At 52.9% G+C, this 15,492-nt stretch overlaps 6 non-coding genes across 6 annotated transcripts; 1 reads left to right on the forward strand and 5 right to left on the reverse strand.

Moving 5' to 3' along the window:
- Positions 1-7,944: 7,944 nt before the first annotated feature.
- Positions 7,945-8,016, reverse strand: Trnae-uuc (transfer RNA glutamic acid (anticodon UUC)). The gene has a single exon. It is a non-coding gene; the product is annotated as a tRNA-Glu (tRNA).
- Positions 8,017-8,353: 337 nt separating this feature from the next.
- Trnan-guu (transfer RNA asparagine (anticodon GUU)) lies at positions 8,354-8,427 on the reverse strand. Its single transcript has one exon. It is a non-coding gene; the product is annotated as a tRNA-Asn (tRNA).
- Positions 8,428-9,593: 1,166 nt separating this feature from the next.
- On the forward strand, positions 9,594-9,665 carry Trnaq-cug (transfer RNA glutamine (anticodon CUG)). Its single transcript has one exon. It is a non-coding gene; the product is annotated as a tRNA-Gln (tRNA).
- Positions 9,666-9,765: 100 nt separating this feature from the next.
- Trnae-uuc (transfer RNA glutamic acid (anticodon UUC)) lies at positions 9,766-9,837 on the reverse strand. Its single transcript has one exon. It is a non-coding gene; the product is annotated as a tRNA-Glu (tRNA).
- A 284-nt stretch (positions 9,838-10,121) lies between these two features.
- Trnan-guu (transfer RNA asparagine (anticodon GUU)) lies at positions 10,122-10,195 on the reverse strand. The gene has a single exon. It is a non-coding gene; the product is annotated as a tRNA-Asn (tRNA).
- A 1,804-nt stretch (positions 10,196-11,999) lies between these two features.
- On the reverse strand, positions 12,000-12,163 carry LOC138817409 (U1 spliceosomal RNA). The gene has a single exon (XR_011368859.1). It is a non-coding gene; the product is annotated as a U1 spliceosomal RNA (small nuclear RNA).
- Between the last annotated feature and the right edge of the window lie 3,329 nt (positions 12,164-15,492).

The raw sequence follows: 15,492 nt of genomic DNA on the forward strand, positions 1-15,492 counted from the left end.
CACACATGGTCACCGGCCTTTGCCCCATTCCCGGGCCTTCCTAGCTCTTCCATGCAACTGCCACGCCCCACTCCCACCCACACTCCTGTACTGTCTCCCACACCACCGGAAATCTACCGAGTGTGTGAGGCAGGGTCGGACCAGCAGCCCCACTGTTCTCTCATCTGCATAGGACTAGCCCTCTTTATGACATCATAACGAGTGCCCTTCCCTCCAGCTGAGGAGGCCCCTCCCTTTGACTGCTATTTCCTTTTTCCCACCCCTCGGGGTTCAGTGAGTCCATGCTCATGGCCTTTGGGGTCCTAGAAGTGACAGTCCACCCTCCCTCTGCCTGTCGTCCCTCCAGTAGGGCACGTGGACAGCAAAGATGGCCCTTAGAGGAAGTTGAGTGGGCAGAGCCGGATTTGTTTACGTTCAGTGCATAAACAGCACCTGGATGCTTAGGTGCATGATAGGGTGTGACCTTTACAGTGATTGGTTGGTTCCTTTTCCTCCCCTCCCACGCGGTCTTTTGCTTTTATAAGGGCTTGCTGTGTGCTTGATTTGAGTCTCCGCTGCTTCTGATTGTCTCCCAGGCTAAGGGAGGCTGGGGAACAGGGAGTGAGGCACTTACCTTTCCTTGAACCCTATCCATCTTTTGTGCCGACATCTGGCGCCCAGTGTGGGGCACGAAAAGGAAAATATACTGGCCGAGGTTAAGCAGTCCCTCAGGGTAAGGGAAACCCTTAGAATGGGTAATACTATTTCACAGAAGGAGGAGGAGGCAACATTAGGCCTAGAGGGAGTACAGGAGGACTTGGGAAGTGTGAAGGAAAAGGAATGGGTCAAATTCAACCGAGAACGCACTGAAACATGCACAGTGGAAGTCAAAACAAGGGGGAAGGTCACCCCTTCTGACTTGGGTGCCCCTAAAGGTCGTAGGCCCCCTCCCTATTCCCCCGATTGGGGGGGGAGGTACAGCGCCCTACACGACCTGTGGGAGGGACCTGCAAGACCCAGATCCCTCCCAACCTTCCACGGAGGGGCCGAGGGATGGGGAAGTAACCTACTCGGAGGCCTGCCCTGGAAGGGAAGTGCCACCTGAGAGCCCAGACCCTAGGCCACAGGATTCGCTTCCCCAAGCGTATCTGGTCAATCTGGCAGCAGGGGCTAACAGGCCCTGGAATGGTATCCATGGGAAGCTAAGGATCTTAAAGAGCTCCGCAAGGCGGTGGCGGAGGATGGCCTGAACTCTCCCTGGGCCCAGACCCTATTACAGGACGTTGCTTATCACATGTGTGTCCCTAAGGACTGGATAGATGTGGCCAAAGCCGTCCTCACCAGTTCTCAGTTTATCAAGTGGTGTGCCTTCTTTAAGGAGGAATGCAGAGTGCGGGCGGAGCGATAACTATTACTTATGCCATGTTAACAGGGACAGGGGAAGGGTACTCCACTGGCGTCCAACGGGCCCCAATACCTGGCCCGTACCGTGACCAGGTGAGGCAGGCAGGACTTGCCACATGGTACAAACTGGATGATAGGCCTACTGAGTCCCCCAGAGCAGGAGTGAGACAAAAACCGGGTGAGCCTCTACCTGATTTTATAGACCAAGTAGATCAATTTGTAAAGCTACTGGTCTGGGAAGGGATGAATGCAGACCACTGCACAGCCTGTGCGGGATTGAGAGAGAGTTCCCTGAGCAGATGGGTGGTGGCCTCGCAGGATGTGGGAAAGCAACAGCACCAGTCCCAATCACTAGCTTTAGCTTTACAGGCTCAGACATCTGCAATGACCCAGGCACTGGCAGCCCCGGGCCAAGGAACCCCAAGACCATCTGGGGAGAGGGACTTGTTTTAAATGCAGGCAGGGGGGCACTTTAAGAGGGACTGTTTACAACAATTCCCTCCCCCCCTGCCAACCGGCCTGGGGAGTCAAACCGCCCCCTACACCCTGCCCCAGGTGCAGGAAGGGATACCATTGGAAAAAGGATTGTCGATCCAAGTTTGATTTCGATGGGAAGCCTTTAAACTAGGGGAGGGGCATTCTCCAGCCCCGTTAACTCCAGGAGGAACCCCCTCTGCTGTGAGGGGGTTCCTGCCTCGTGGCAGGACGATCCAGGCCCATTGGACTGTCCCCCTGGTGGAAGGACTCCGCCCTAAAATGAGTATTTTCATAGGCAGGAAGCGGTTTCACTGCCTGATTGACACGGGGACAGATCGAACCCTATCAGGGAGGAGGAAGTGCCCTTGGACTGGAAGCTTGCACCTGGGCCCCCGATATTGGAGGTAGGGGGCAACTCCCAGTCCAAAGAGATGGTTGCCCCTATGAAATGGACTAGCCTAGATGGAGAACAGGGAAAGATACGCCTTTTAGTGGCAAAAAACCTCACTGCCAATTTACTAGGGCAAGACATGCTAAGACAAATGGATGCCATGGTCACTCCAGACCATCGAGCATCCTATGATGATATCCTGGATTGGGAAGAAGCACAAAGGCTTAATTCCCTATAATCCCCAAGACCAAGCAATTATAGAAAGAAATCACCGATGTTTTAAGGAGCAATTATTATTATTAAAACAAAAAGGGGGAGTTAGCCCCCATATACAGTTATAGAACATTTTCAGTTTTTCAGAAGGAGCAACTGAATCTAGATTTCAGAAGCACTGAGGACAACTAAACCCTAAGCCCCAAGTGAAAGTCAGGTGGAAGGACTCCCTGACACAACAATGGAGAGGACCTGACCCCCTAGTTACCATGGGCAGGAGATTTGGATGTGTTTTTCTCATAGCCCCCATTTGGATCCCGGCCAGGAACCTTAAGTTTTTACCCATTTCCTCTATACAAGAGGATGCCCAAGGATAAACTAACCAAGAAAAGAAAATGGCTATGGTGGCCGAGGCTTGTGTTTAAAGGAGGGAAAGCTAAAAAGATAACTACTAACCATCCCCAAGGGCAACCAGCCCTTGAGAAGCTCTTGTGTTCTCTAACAATTGCAGATGGTGATACTCTAGCTGTTGGCTGTCCTACCTGGGCAGTGATCAGCGCTGGCAATGCAGAAATCATCAATAGCACCACAAGAGAAGCTGTCCCTTCAACCTGGTGGCCTGACCTTCATTTTGATCACCACCCTATGTCATTGTGTATGGACCATTTAATATTTCTTTTTTTTTTTTTTGGTCCAGTCATGGGGCCTGAACTCTGGGCCTGGGCACTGTCCCTCAGCTCTTCAGCTCAAGGCTAGTGCTCTACCACTTGAGCCACAGTGCCACTTCCGGCTTTTTTCTTTTTGCTTATGTGGTGCTGAGGAATCGAACCCAGGGCCTCAGGCATGCAAGGCAAGTGCTCTACCACTGAGCCACCTTCCCAGCCCTTAATATTTCTTTAGGAGCTAATTATTTTAATGTTACCTGCTCTAATTGTTCTTTTACTAATTGCTTCTATAGCGGCATTATACTTATTGTTAAACAACCACCTTTTGTTATGCTTCCTGTAAAACCTCTTCTAGAACAAGCCCCACCTCTGGACTCTGAAGTGGCAAAGACTGCTATCTCATCCCTGACTAATGTTAAAGGACTAGTAGTGACATATCCTGGCCTGGGAATGCTTTTGCTGATGGTTTTTCTATGCCTTCCTTTCATTATACGTGCACTACAAAACTCTTATGAGCTTAGCCAGCCAGTTACATAAGATCAAGCTCCAAGTGAATGAATTTCCCCCGAGAGGAACTGCAGCCAGAGACGGGTAAGAGGGGAAGCCAGTCTGACCAACCTAAGACAGGCCTTCAGCTTGGCTCTGAAGAAGTTCCAGATGACGGTTAAGGCAGACAAGGTGATCCACCCAACCTAAGACAGGCGGGTTCGCTTCTTCAAAGACGGGGTGTGGGGAGCCGACAGTAAAGCTCAAAGGTCATCTTGACCCCTGTGCTCGCTGAAGACACCTGGTGCCTGGGATTGCTTTGCTATGTCTGCAGAGTTTGTTTTGCTTTCAACCAACTTATCTTGTTTTTACTGTACTCTGTTTCTACTGAAATTTTCCTTGTTTTTCTGGACTATAGTAGAATGGCCTGAGTATCGGGGCCCAGGAGGATGCTCCGTTCCGCATGTGTGGAACTCCCAATACTCAGGCTGCTCCCATGTTCTGAAGAGGACGACCTTATGAGATACTGATTTTCATATATACCCAGGAATTAATCAAACATTTGATTTGGACATTTCTTTTTTTTTTTTTCTTTTTGCTTTTGCTAGTCGTGGGACCTGAACTCTGGGCCTGGGCACTGTCCCTAAGTTCTTCAGCTCAAGGCTAGCGCCCTACCACTTGAGCCACAGCACCATTTCCAGCTTTTTCTGCTTATGTGGTGCTAAGGACCCAAACCCAGGGTCTCATGCATTCAAGGCAAGCACTTTACCACTGAGCCATTGAGCCACCTTCCCAGCCCCAGCTTCGGACATTTCTAACTGTGGTGGGGCTGATGTTTATTACTGTGCTAGGTGGGGATGTGAGGTAACTGGGACGGGCTCTTGGATCATGCACAAGGGCCCTCCCTATCCTTGTCTGGCAAATCTCGCCCCCCAGACTTGCCTCAAACCCCCTGCATGGCCAATGCTATTCTTACCAATGTAATCCTGTTAAAATAACCTCTACAGAGGAGGGGGAAAGGATAACAAACTGGGAGATGGGTCTGCCATTTAAATAAAAAGGGGGAATCTGTGGGGCACATGGGCAGCAAAGATGGCCCTGAGAGGGAGTTGAGTGGACAGAGCCTCATTTGTTTATGATCAGTGTGTAAACAGCTTCTGGAAGCTTAGGTGCATGATAGGGTGTGACCTTTACAGTGATTGGTTGGTTCCTTTCCCTCCCCTCCCACGTGGTCTTTTGCTTTTAAAAGGGTTTGCTGTGTGGTAATAAACGAGTTCCTGCTTGACTTGAGTCCCCACTGTGTCTGATTGTCTACCGGGCTAAGGGAGTCTGGGGAACGGGCAAGGGGCGCACTTACCTTTCCTCAGATCCCGTCTGTCTTTTGTGGACAAAGACCTCACACCACAGCACTGGAAATCCACCAAGTGTGTGAGGCAGGGTTGGACCAGCAGCCCCACTGTTCTCTCATCTGCATAGGACTCGCCTTCCATGACGTCATAGCGAGTGCCCTTACCTCCAGCTGACGTCACCCCTCCCTTTGACTGCTATTTCCTCTTTCCCACCTCTCGGGGTTCAGTGAGTCCATGGCCTTTGGGGTCCTAGAAGTGACAGTCCACCCTCCCTCTGCCTGTTGTCCCTCCAATGGTGCCTGGGGTCCCGGCCTGGTCATCCCGAGCTGGAAGTTTCTTATTCTGTGGCTGGTCCTGGACCCTGTTGCTGTCTGGCTGAGGCTAGGACTACGTTTCCATATGATAGAGTTTAATGGGTAAAAGATGATAAAGCTTGTGTGTAACTCTGTCCATCTTTGTGGGATGATGTCTATTTATTCCAACACATTAAACATTAACTGACACAAGTGAACTTTTTTTAGATCAGCCTCTTTTCTGAATATGTGTCATTTCTATTTCTGCCTTTCAGACTCATCTACTTTCCAGCAATTTCATCTTTTTATGTTGGGTTGGCACCGCAGTTTCAACTCAGGGCCTTCTTTGCCTTTGCTAGACAATTGCATCTACCACTCACATCTCCCACCCTTTATATTGGGTTCTGGGAAACATTTTAAACGTCTTTTTTGAAACACTTTATATTAGCATACATTAGTTTTTATAAGGGGGATTTTCTAGTGACATTTCCATACATGCATAAGTGTGCCCCATAAAACTCATCTCCCATTTTCCCGTATTCCCCTTCCATCTACTTTCCTAAAACAATTTTAAGTTTTAGACCCAATGCCCAAACTCCAGGACTATTATATAAAGGATGGGGGCCCTTCACCCCTATCTGCACATAAAAAAGCATGACAAAAGGGAGACAGACTAGGCTTTATTATATGGTAATCAGGAAGACATCACTTCTTTATGAACCTGGAGACTGGAACCAATGATGTCTGAGTCTTTGATTTGTAGCAATTGAAGAATGAATCCAAAGACAAAGGGGAGGGAGCAAAGCAGATTTATTTAAGGAAGGAAGCAGAGCAGCAGAGCCCCCAAGGCATGGGAGGGGTACTGAGCCTGAGTGGCTATTAGTGGTTGTTCAGGGCCTGATAATAAAATGGATTTTAGATGCCAGGCTCCAAAGTCCAGGAGCCCCAAGTTAGGTCTAGCCACTGGCCCCCACATTACAAATTAAAGAGACATGATGAGGGCAATGGAAGATTTATTACATAGGCATCAGTACATCTTCACTGGCCTTCAGAGTACATTGGCTTCAGGTTAAATAAGGAGAATCAAGGATAGGGGTAAGAAATGAAGACACTGTTAAAGACAATTCCAGGTCACAGGCCCTGATGGACCATGAGCTCTGCCTTTGTCCTTGGAGGAGTTCTGGAGAAGTTCTCAATTCCTTGAACAGGACAGAAATAAGGGGGTCTCCTGAGGTTTTGGCTGTTTGCATGAAGATGATCAGAAGACGACACTGCCAGTATGAGGGGCTGTTTGCCTTCCACACGGAGGTTCTTGTGAATCTTCTCTTTCCTTCTGGAAACACAGGGTCTACAGCAGAGAACAACTCAGCTCACAAGGCCAGGATTCAAAGTTGGGGGACTTAGAGTTAATTCACAGGACCCCCAAAACAACATGTTTAAAGTTACCTCTTACAAGAAGACATTGCTGAAAGCAAGACAAGTGGCTTTTAACCCTATTGTCCTCAGAAACTGTCAATATCAGCACCAAGGACATCTTTAAATGCTCCAAGAAAGATACTGTCAGTGAAATTGCTCTGTGTCCAGCAAAACCGTCTTCTGGTGAATTAGAAATTGGAGCATTTCAGAGAAAAGGCTGGGGATGTTTGTGCCACTAGAAACTCCCTGCAGGGAGGGGTCGGTGGAGTGGTCTTCCTTCCTGAAAGGAATCTCACCTGGCTGTTGATTCTTGCGAGAAATAGGAAGCCTGGGCTTCTTTTAGCTTGCTGTGATGTGGACAGCGATTGTTCTCCCAGCGTGGACAATGCAAGCCTGAACATTACACGGGAGCCACAGGGCCCTCCCCAGGGAGGTGCAGGGGGAGCCTGGTCTCCAAAGCAGAAGGGGGCAGAGCAGGGGAGCCAGACCAGACTGCTGTGACTCGGATTCGAACCGAGGTTGCTGTGGCCACAACGCAGAGTACTGACCGCGATATGATCATGGCGCGCCACAGGCTCCACCGCCGCCCAGCTGCCGTCGTCCTTCCCTCCAAGATGCCCTGTCGCTGCCTCGCTGCGCCAGGCAGGCCGGAAAGAGCATGGGTCTCATAGGCGGCGGTCCCAACTCGGCTTCCTGTGCGGGTGACTCGGCGGGACCCGGGTTGCTGTGGGGGCTGCGGGGCGGAGGCCACGTGCGCCCCCTGCCCCCTGCGGCCCGGTCCATGCCGCCTCCCAGCACCGCCTGCGCTGCGGGCCCGGGGGTGAGGGGGGGGGGGGGGGGAGGGTGGTGGTGGTGGTGGTGGTGGTGGTGGTGGTGGTGGTGGTGGTGACGGGGACCGAATACCCGAGGCAGAAAGCCAGATCCGGTACGTTCCCGATCCCTTCCCTCAGGGCGTGAGTCCAAGACCCACGACTGATGAAAAACGAACAAAACAGTGGCTCTGGCCCCGCGGTGAGGAGCGGGGATCCTGGCTCCCACGGCTGCGGAGTTGGCAACGGGTGTCTTGGCGGGTGCTGCTCTCCTCCGCCCCACCCCCACGGGCGCCTTTCCGTGGGCTGCGGTTGGCAGGCGCCGAGGTGGGACTGGGGCCGGGGCTGCCGAGGCTGTCAGGCCGCGGGGAGGACGCCTGTTCAATGCAGGGTCCCGCAGACGAGGTTGTGACTTTGTGCTGGGTGCGAGTGTGGAAGGAGCTGAGTGTGTTGTAAAAGAATTTCCCTGACCGGGAATCGAACCCGGGCCGCGGCGGTGAAAGCGCCGAATCCTAGCCACTAGACCACCAGGGAGGTACTATAGAGGTTGCACGATGCCTTTCTGTGTAGGGTGTATTTGCGGGATTCTTAGAGGTTGGAAGTGATGCGCAGCCGGGCGGGGCTGGTGGCGGCCTCCGTAGGGCTGTGAACCGCGCTTTCCTCCTCCCGGCAGCGACAGCGGCCCGCGCTCCCGGCCGAGGCTCTGTACACCTCCACCGGCCGCAGTTTCCTTTCAACCCCGGTGCCCAAGCAAAACACAGGCCCGCGCCGTCGGTGCCGCTCTCCCTGTGTTTTCCTGCAGTGGGCCGTGAGTGTGCGGAGCGCGGCCGTGCGCACGGGGACGAACACGAGAGTTAAAAAGGTAGGCAGGCGTCCCTGGGTGGGCTCGAACCACCAACCTTTCGGTTAACAGCCGAATGCGCTAACCGATTGCGCCACAGAGACGGACGGCAAAGCTCGTTTGGCATCTGCACGGACCAAGGCCAGGTGGACGCGGCTTCCGGGGCCCTGACCAGGCCTGGGGACCCGGGGAGGCCGGGGTGTGTCGTGCGTACAGCAGCCGCGGGGATTCGGAAGCCGCGAGCGCGCACGGAGCCAGCGCCCTTTGCCCTGCGCCCTGCGCCCTGCGCGGGCCCCGCCGTCCGCGCGGGTTCTCCTTTCAACCTCGCGCTCTGGGAACAGGGCCGCGCTCCCCGCCTGTCCACAGCTGTCCTCGTGTTCAGGGCCGGAGACGGGCCGACGGCCGCGCTGAATAGACGCTGTGGGCCTTTCACTTGTGGTGGGGAAAAAATGGAAGGGACAGGACGGGCGAGCGTGGCAGCTAGTAGTACTCTCGGGTGGGCTCGAACCTCTGACCTTCTGTGTACAAAGCAAAAGGGTTCCTGCACTGAGCCACGGAGACTTACACACAACCTATGCTTAGGGTGTTTGGGAAGAGAGCCCTTGTGTGTGTGTGTGTGTGTGTGTGTGTGTGTGTGTGTGTGTGTGTGTGTGTGTGTGTGTGTGTGGTGTTGACTGACAGAGCCCGGATAATTTGCAAAGCCTCCAGGAAAGAAGCCTCGTGTGTTGTAACTGGAAATTCAGAGGAACTCTGAGGCCCCGAGGGAGGGACTTTGCTTTGTGCTGCCCTGCTGTCTGCCCCCACCACACACACACAAGGTGTATGTGCACATGAGCACGCGTGTGTATGCGAAGGGAAGGTGGCAGTCTCCTCCTCCTGACCCGTCAGGCCGATCCCCCAGGCTGACCCCTTGGGTGACCTCCCCAGGCTGACCCCTCAGGCTCAGACCCCCAGGGTCACCCCTCCGGGTGTCCCCTAGGCTGACACCCAGGCTGACCCTCACATGTCAGCGGCCGCAGTGCGGAGCCCCGCGAGCAGGGCATCGGGGAACCCGGGAACCGCGCGTCCCGCGGGCGATCGCGGCTCCTGGCCGGCGTGGGCACCGGAGTCGCCTCAGCACCGGAGGCCCAGCAGACACATTGGGGGCAGCAGAAGATTCTCTCCCGGCCTTGAAGTCGGTGGGGAAGCCCCTCGGTTTTCGGAATTTCTCTTTTGCAGACAGCCCCGTGGGGCGCACAGATGGGAAGGACCTTGAAAGGGAGCTCCTGTGGGTTCCATGGTGTAATGGTGAGCACTCTGGACTCTGAATCCAGCGATCCGAGTTCAAATCTCGGTGGGACCTTGAATTTTAGGTGGAGAATTGTCATTTCCACCAGGGACCGGACTGGACTGTTTAGTGCCGAGTGCGAGTGTGGAAGGAGGTGAGTGTGTTATAAAAGGACTTCCCTGACCGGGAATCGAACCCGGGCCGCGGCGGTGAAAGCGCCGAATCCTAGCCACTAGACCACCAGGGAGTTCATCAGAGTCTTGCCGAATGCCTTTCCATGTAGGGCGTTATGCTTGGTTCCTTGAAGTCGGAAAGGAGGCGCGGCCCGGCCGGGCTGGTTGCGGCCTCCATCGGGCTGCGAACCTCCCCTCCCCTCCCCCCCCACCCCGCGCCGGCACTGCAGCCCCGCCACAGCAGTGCAGCTCTCCCCGTGTTTCCCTGACGTGAGCCGTGCGTGCCAGCCGTCCTGAGTGTGCGGAGCGCGGCCGTGCGCAACGGGGACGAACACGGAGAGGTAAAAGAGCGAGTGGGCGTCCCTGGGTGGGCTCGAACCACCAACCTTTCGGTTAACAGCCGAACGCGCTAACCGATTGCGCCACAGAGACAGATGGTAAGGCTTGCTCCGCATCTGCATAGACCAAGCCCAGACGGACGCGGTTTCCAGAGCCCTGACCGGTCTGGGGACCTGGGGCGCGCTGCACGGCCCCGTGAGAGGCCGGGGAGGCTGGGGTGCGCCGTGCGTTCACCAGCCACGGGGATTCGGAAGCGGCGAGCGCGGACTGAGGCCTGAGGCCTGCGCCCTGCGCCCTGCGCCCTGCCGGGGCCGCTTCGGAAGCTGGCGCGGTGGAGACGCCGCGGGCTCCGCTAGTCCCTGCTTCTCCTTCACCCAGGCAATCTGGGGCTCCCACCCTACCCGCTCCGCCAACCCCTCGCCAGCGTCTCGAGACTCGGACTGTGGTCCCGGCGGTCGGGATTGGCTCGGTGGATGCTGAAGGGGGGGAAAGCTCTGGACGAAGCGTCTCCGTCTTTTCTCCCAAATCCTGGTAGGGTCTTTGAGGGCGCCAAAGAGGACGGGGCTCCATCCGGCCTCGCCCTTCGCACTTTCAAGAGACCAGAGAGCTTTGTTGAAGGGGGAAATCGAAGGCCACGGGGAACCCGGTTGCAGAAGGTCCCCGCGCTTCAGTGAGGCCGGGGTGCAGCGGATCCTGGAGCAGGAGGGATGGGGAGAGCGGAGAGGGGGAAAGTAGGGCTTCCAAAGCGCACAGACGCCTCGAGGGAGAAGAGCTGCGGGGCCTGAGCGGCGTGGCAGGCGCAGTCCTGGGAGCTTTGCGCGGTGGCACAGCCTAGCCAAGTGAGGGGAACAGTGGGGGAAAGAGAAGTCTTTGACCCCTTGCTCTAAAAGGAGGATCGGCTAAAGGTCACAGACTCTTGCACGGAAACAATGATAAAGGGGCCCGGGGGGGCGGGGGGGCTGCTCCCTGTGCTGCGTCGTGTCGGCACGAACCGATATCTCGGTTGTCTGGGGGAAATTTCACTTCAGGACGAGGAGGTATAAAAGCAGAAGGATTCTCTCCCTGACTCTGAGGGCAGGGTGGACGCTCTCCCAAATCCCTGGATGCAAATCCGATGCCCTGGGTGTACGGGTTGAAACTCGCACACACATTCATATGGGCTTCTAATCCTCCCTCAGCTATTCCCGTGGGTTCCATGGTGTAATGGTGAGCACTCTGGACTCCAAATTAAGCGGTTCGAGTTCAAATCTCAGGACCTTCCTGTTTGATTTGAGGAAATGTCATTTTATCTTGCTTCTGGGCTTGTCCATATCCTCGCTTTGGGGGCACGAAGGGAAGCAGCGAGGGCAGAGGGGGCTCTGGATCCCCACATCTCTCTCTCTCCCCCGGGTCATTCCCATCTTGACTGCCTTGCCTGGCACCGCAAGTCCTTCGCGGTTCCCGCATCTTCTCCAGTGAAGTGTCTGTTATTCTGGCATCTTCTGGGGACGTGATTTGTCAACTGCAGAAAGGGCAACCACGGGGGTCGCCCGCCGGAGACTGCGTCCTAGGTTCGGTGTGGGGCGCTTGTGCCTTGTTGCACCCATTGGGATTTTACTCCGCTGACTTTGTTGGAACCGCTGCAGCCGATGAATGGGTCCCAGCCCACCGCCAAGGACGAGCGTGAAAGCATAAGTGTTGTCTCGAAAGAAATTGCACAGTTAGGAGCAAACACCACATACGGGATACCTAACTTGGGTGTAGTTTGCATAAGCCAGCTCCCTGCCAATATAAGAGCGGACTAGCCGTTAAGGACACCACAGATAAAAAAAACCGCAGCTAAAATAGACCTATAAAACGGTAGAATAAACAGCACGCAAAAAAGTCTAATCCATGAGCTCTATTATTCACCTTTTGCCAGGGGAGAGCGCGCACGCAGTCCCCCACTCTCAAAAATTATGCAGCCGAGTTTCCTCCACGTGAGGAAATCGCAGAGGTCAGCGCGCCCCAAGTGCAATGAGCACGCCTCGCCCTGGGAAAGCCACCTGCATGATCATGGCATTTGCCCTGCCAGGTAAGTATGAGAAGGTGGCCTCCCACTCCCCATAAACCTCACGTGCTTTACACTGTACACACATGGTCACCGGCCCTCAACCCATTCCCGGGCTCTCCCAGCTTTTCCGAGAAGCTTCTACCCTCCGTTCCCAGCCAAGCTCTCACGCCTCTCCCGCACACCGGAAATCCACGAGTGGGTGCGATAGGGCTTGGACCAGCAGCCCCTGGGTTGCCTCATCTGCAGGCCACGCCTTCTGTGTGACGTCACAGAAGGTGCCTGTCCCTCCTGACGTACTGCTCAGTACCTGCCCTCTCCGCCCACCTGCGCGCACTTTAAGGTGTGTGTGGGGGGGGGGTTCCACTAAGTGACAGTCCACCCTCCCTCCGGCCTCTCCCCATCGGGTGGAGTCGGTGGCGGGTCTCAGCATGGTTCCAAGGTAAACCCAGCTTGGTCCTAGCAGGATTCATCCTGGGTTTGGCTCTGTACCCAGGTTTTCAAACAATGGAGTTTAATGGATAGAAGGTGTAGGATTAGAAAAGCTGCCTCGAGTTCCTAATTCCGTTTCTGTGAAGTTACATTATGTATCTATTTTTATTCCAGCACAGTAAACATCCACTCTGTTATGGAACATTCTTTTTTGTTCTCCATCCTCTTTTTGAAATGTGTCATTTCTTTCTTCCTTTTGGATCCATCTACTTCCCCTCCATCCTTCCCTTTCTTCTTTTTCTTTTCCTTTTTTTGCAGCTTACCAGTCAAATTTTCAGATGGAGAGATGATTCCAGGGTGATTTGATCTAACACTAACTGCTGCGCACAATGAGGACATGACCAGTGTTGAAGCAGCACCGTAAGAGTTTCTAAGAAAAAAAAAACGGAGAGATGAGTATGAACAAAGCAATGTTTATTTACTCAATATTTTCTAATGTTCAGGGCTGAGAATGTGGCTTAGTGGTAGAGTGCTTGCCTAGCATGCCTGAAGCCCTGGGTTTGATACCTCAGTACCACATACACAGAAAAGGCCAGAAGTGGTATGGTGTTTCAAGTGGTAGAGTGCTAGTCTTGAGCAAAGGAAATTCAGGGACAGTGCCCAGGCCCTGAGTTCAAGCCCCAGGACTGGCAAAAAGTTTTTTTTTTTCTAATTCTCAAATGGTTGTACAAAGGGTTCACATTTAATTAATTTATTTATTTATTTTGCCCATCCTGGGGCTTGAACTCAGCCTAGACTCTGTCCCTGAACTTCTTTTGCTCAAGGCTAGCAGTCTACTACTTGAGCCACAGTGCTACTTCTGGCTTTTTTCTGATAGCTTATTGGTGGTAACAGTCTTATGGACTTTCCTGCCTGAGCTGGCTTTGAACTACCATCTTCCAATCTCAGCCTCCTCCTGGGTAGTTAGGGTTACAGGTATGAGCCACCAGCACCCAGCTTAACTTTTCCTTTTATGTGGACAATGTGTCTTGCTCAGACTCATTCCTTCCACTATTGTCTTCCTTACCCTCCCTATCAACCACATTTCCCACTTCCATTTCACACAGAGACATTGATTATGACAACTGTATCCGCCCACTGCTCCCTTTTCCATTTCCCTACCCTCTGCAGCTGGGCTCTTTCCATAGTTAAGCTACTGTTTTATATCCTGTCTTGAAATAGTTTGGAGATATGTCTGGGTCGTAAAACAGTTTTATAGTTTAGGATCCTCCATACTGATTTCCATAGTGGTTGCACTATTTACTTTCTCACCAGTCCTTCTGAAACAGGAAACTGAGGCCTGCTGAAGGCAACTCAGAAATATGGTATGTAGAAACATAGAGGTGCAATCTTTGTGTCAAAGACAGACAACAGGATGCATTCCTTCCTGAGGGGTGTGTTCCTAACCCCAAGAATTAACACTTGCCTGGCAGGATGTATGCCTTTCTGAGAAAAAAAAATGCTTCCCCAAAACTTGCAGCTTCTTTATTTCAATGATAAGGATCTGTTTTATGGCAGGATGCCTTCTTACCTGGAAATATACCCCCAAACACCCAGAAACTCAGAAAGTAGCACCAGGAATCATTAGAGCAAAGATACAAGCTTAAGTCAGATCCCCTGCCTTTACCTTGTAAATACCCTGAGGAGAGGAAGAGCTGTGTGTCTATCTCCCTCTCACACAATGAGAGCACCCACACTATGAACACCCACATTGTGAGAACATCCACACAGAGCACCCACACAGTGAGAACACCCACATGGTGAGAATACCCACATGGTAAGAGTACACCCCTGCCCTTCTGTCCATCTGCATGCTTGTCTGCCTGCCTGCTTGCCTACTCAATAAATCTCTGCCACGTTTTCTTACCGTTGTGTCTTGTCCAGAAATCCTTATTCTGCGATCGAAGGACCCTAAGTGAAGAATGCCTACATTTAAAGGAAAACTTCACTATGCCTCATCTGGGTCTGGTGACCCCTTCCCTACCTATGCCCCTTGCCAGCATGTGTTTGTATTCTTCATTTGTGACATGGTGATTGGAGTTAGATGGATCCTCATCGCTGTTTCATTTGCATAGAAAGTAACATCTAAAGCACAGGCCTGCATAACGAAATCACTTGACAGTTTGCCCACAGAAGTGATTAAGGCTAGTGGTCTTTGGAATGGTGTTTTTAATATATTCAAAGAAGTATACTGTCAGGTATGCTGGATCCAGCAAAAACTGGCCTTGGGGAGTGAGGAAGAAACGAGTTCGAGCTTCCAGTGGCCGATGGAGGGGAAGCAAGCATCTTACTCTATCAGCATCATGGGGGGAGGGAGGGTCCTATTTGTTTTCCTTTCCACTTGTTTTTAAAAGAGCCACTGCACAGATGGGGTCAGGGGAAAACAGCTGGAGGGGTAGCGATTTCCAGTCTTGGTGGTACAGATGAAACAGCAGTTAATTCTCCCAGATTGGTGGAGCAAGGGCACATCCCACAGCCAATATTGTGATTTGTGTGTAAGAAGGCTCTGCACTTTCTGGTGAGTAGAAATGAGGAAAGCATATCAACTATGTTGTAAAAGGTCTTCCCTGACCAGGAATCAAACCCGGGCCGCGACGGTGAAAGCACCAAATCCTAGCCACTAGACCACCAGGGAAGAAGGTGGTATTGGGGTATGACTGGAGAACAAGTATGATGGGGATTTTCAACTCTGTGACAGGTAGGGATGGATCCACCCTGGCTGGCTAGAGCTGGTTTCTATCAAGGCTCTGCCAGCCTCTCCCCTCTCCTGCCATGCTCTGGGCCCAGAGGCAGGGCCCACAAGGAAATAAATGCACGGGATTCCCTTCTAGAAGAAAAAAGGAATGGAGCTGCCAGGAAAAGGAGTAAGTCCCCTCGGGGATAGCTTTTA

This window comes from Dipodomys merriami, unplaced genomic scaffold (genome assembly GCF_024711535.1).
Source record: "Dipodomys merriami isolate MVZ:Mamm:240054 unplaced genomic scaffold, mDipMer1.0.p SCAF_7, whole genome shotgun sequence".
NCBI lineage: Eukaryota > Metazoa > Chordata > Mammalia > Rodentia > Heteromyidae > Dipodomys > Dipodomys merriami.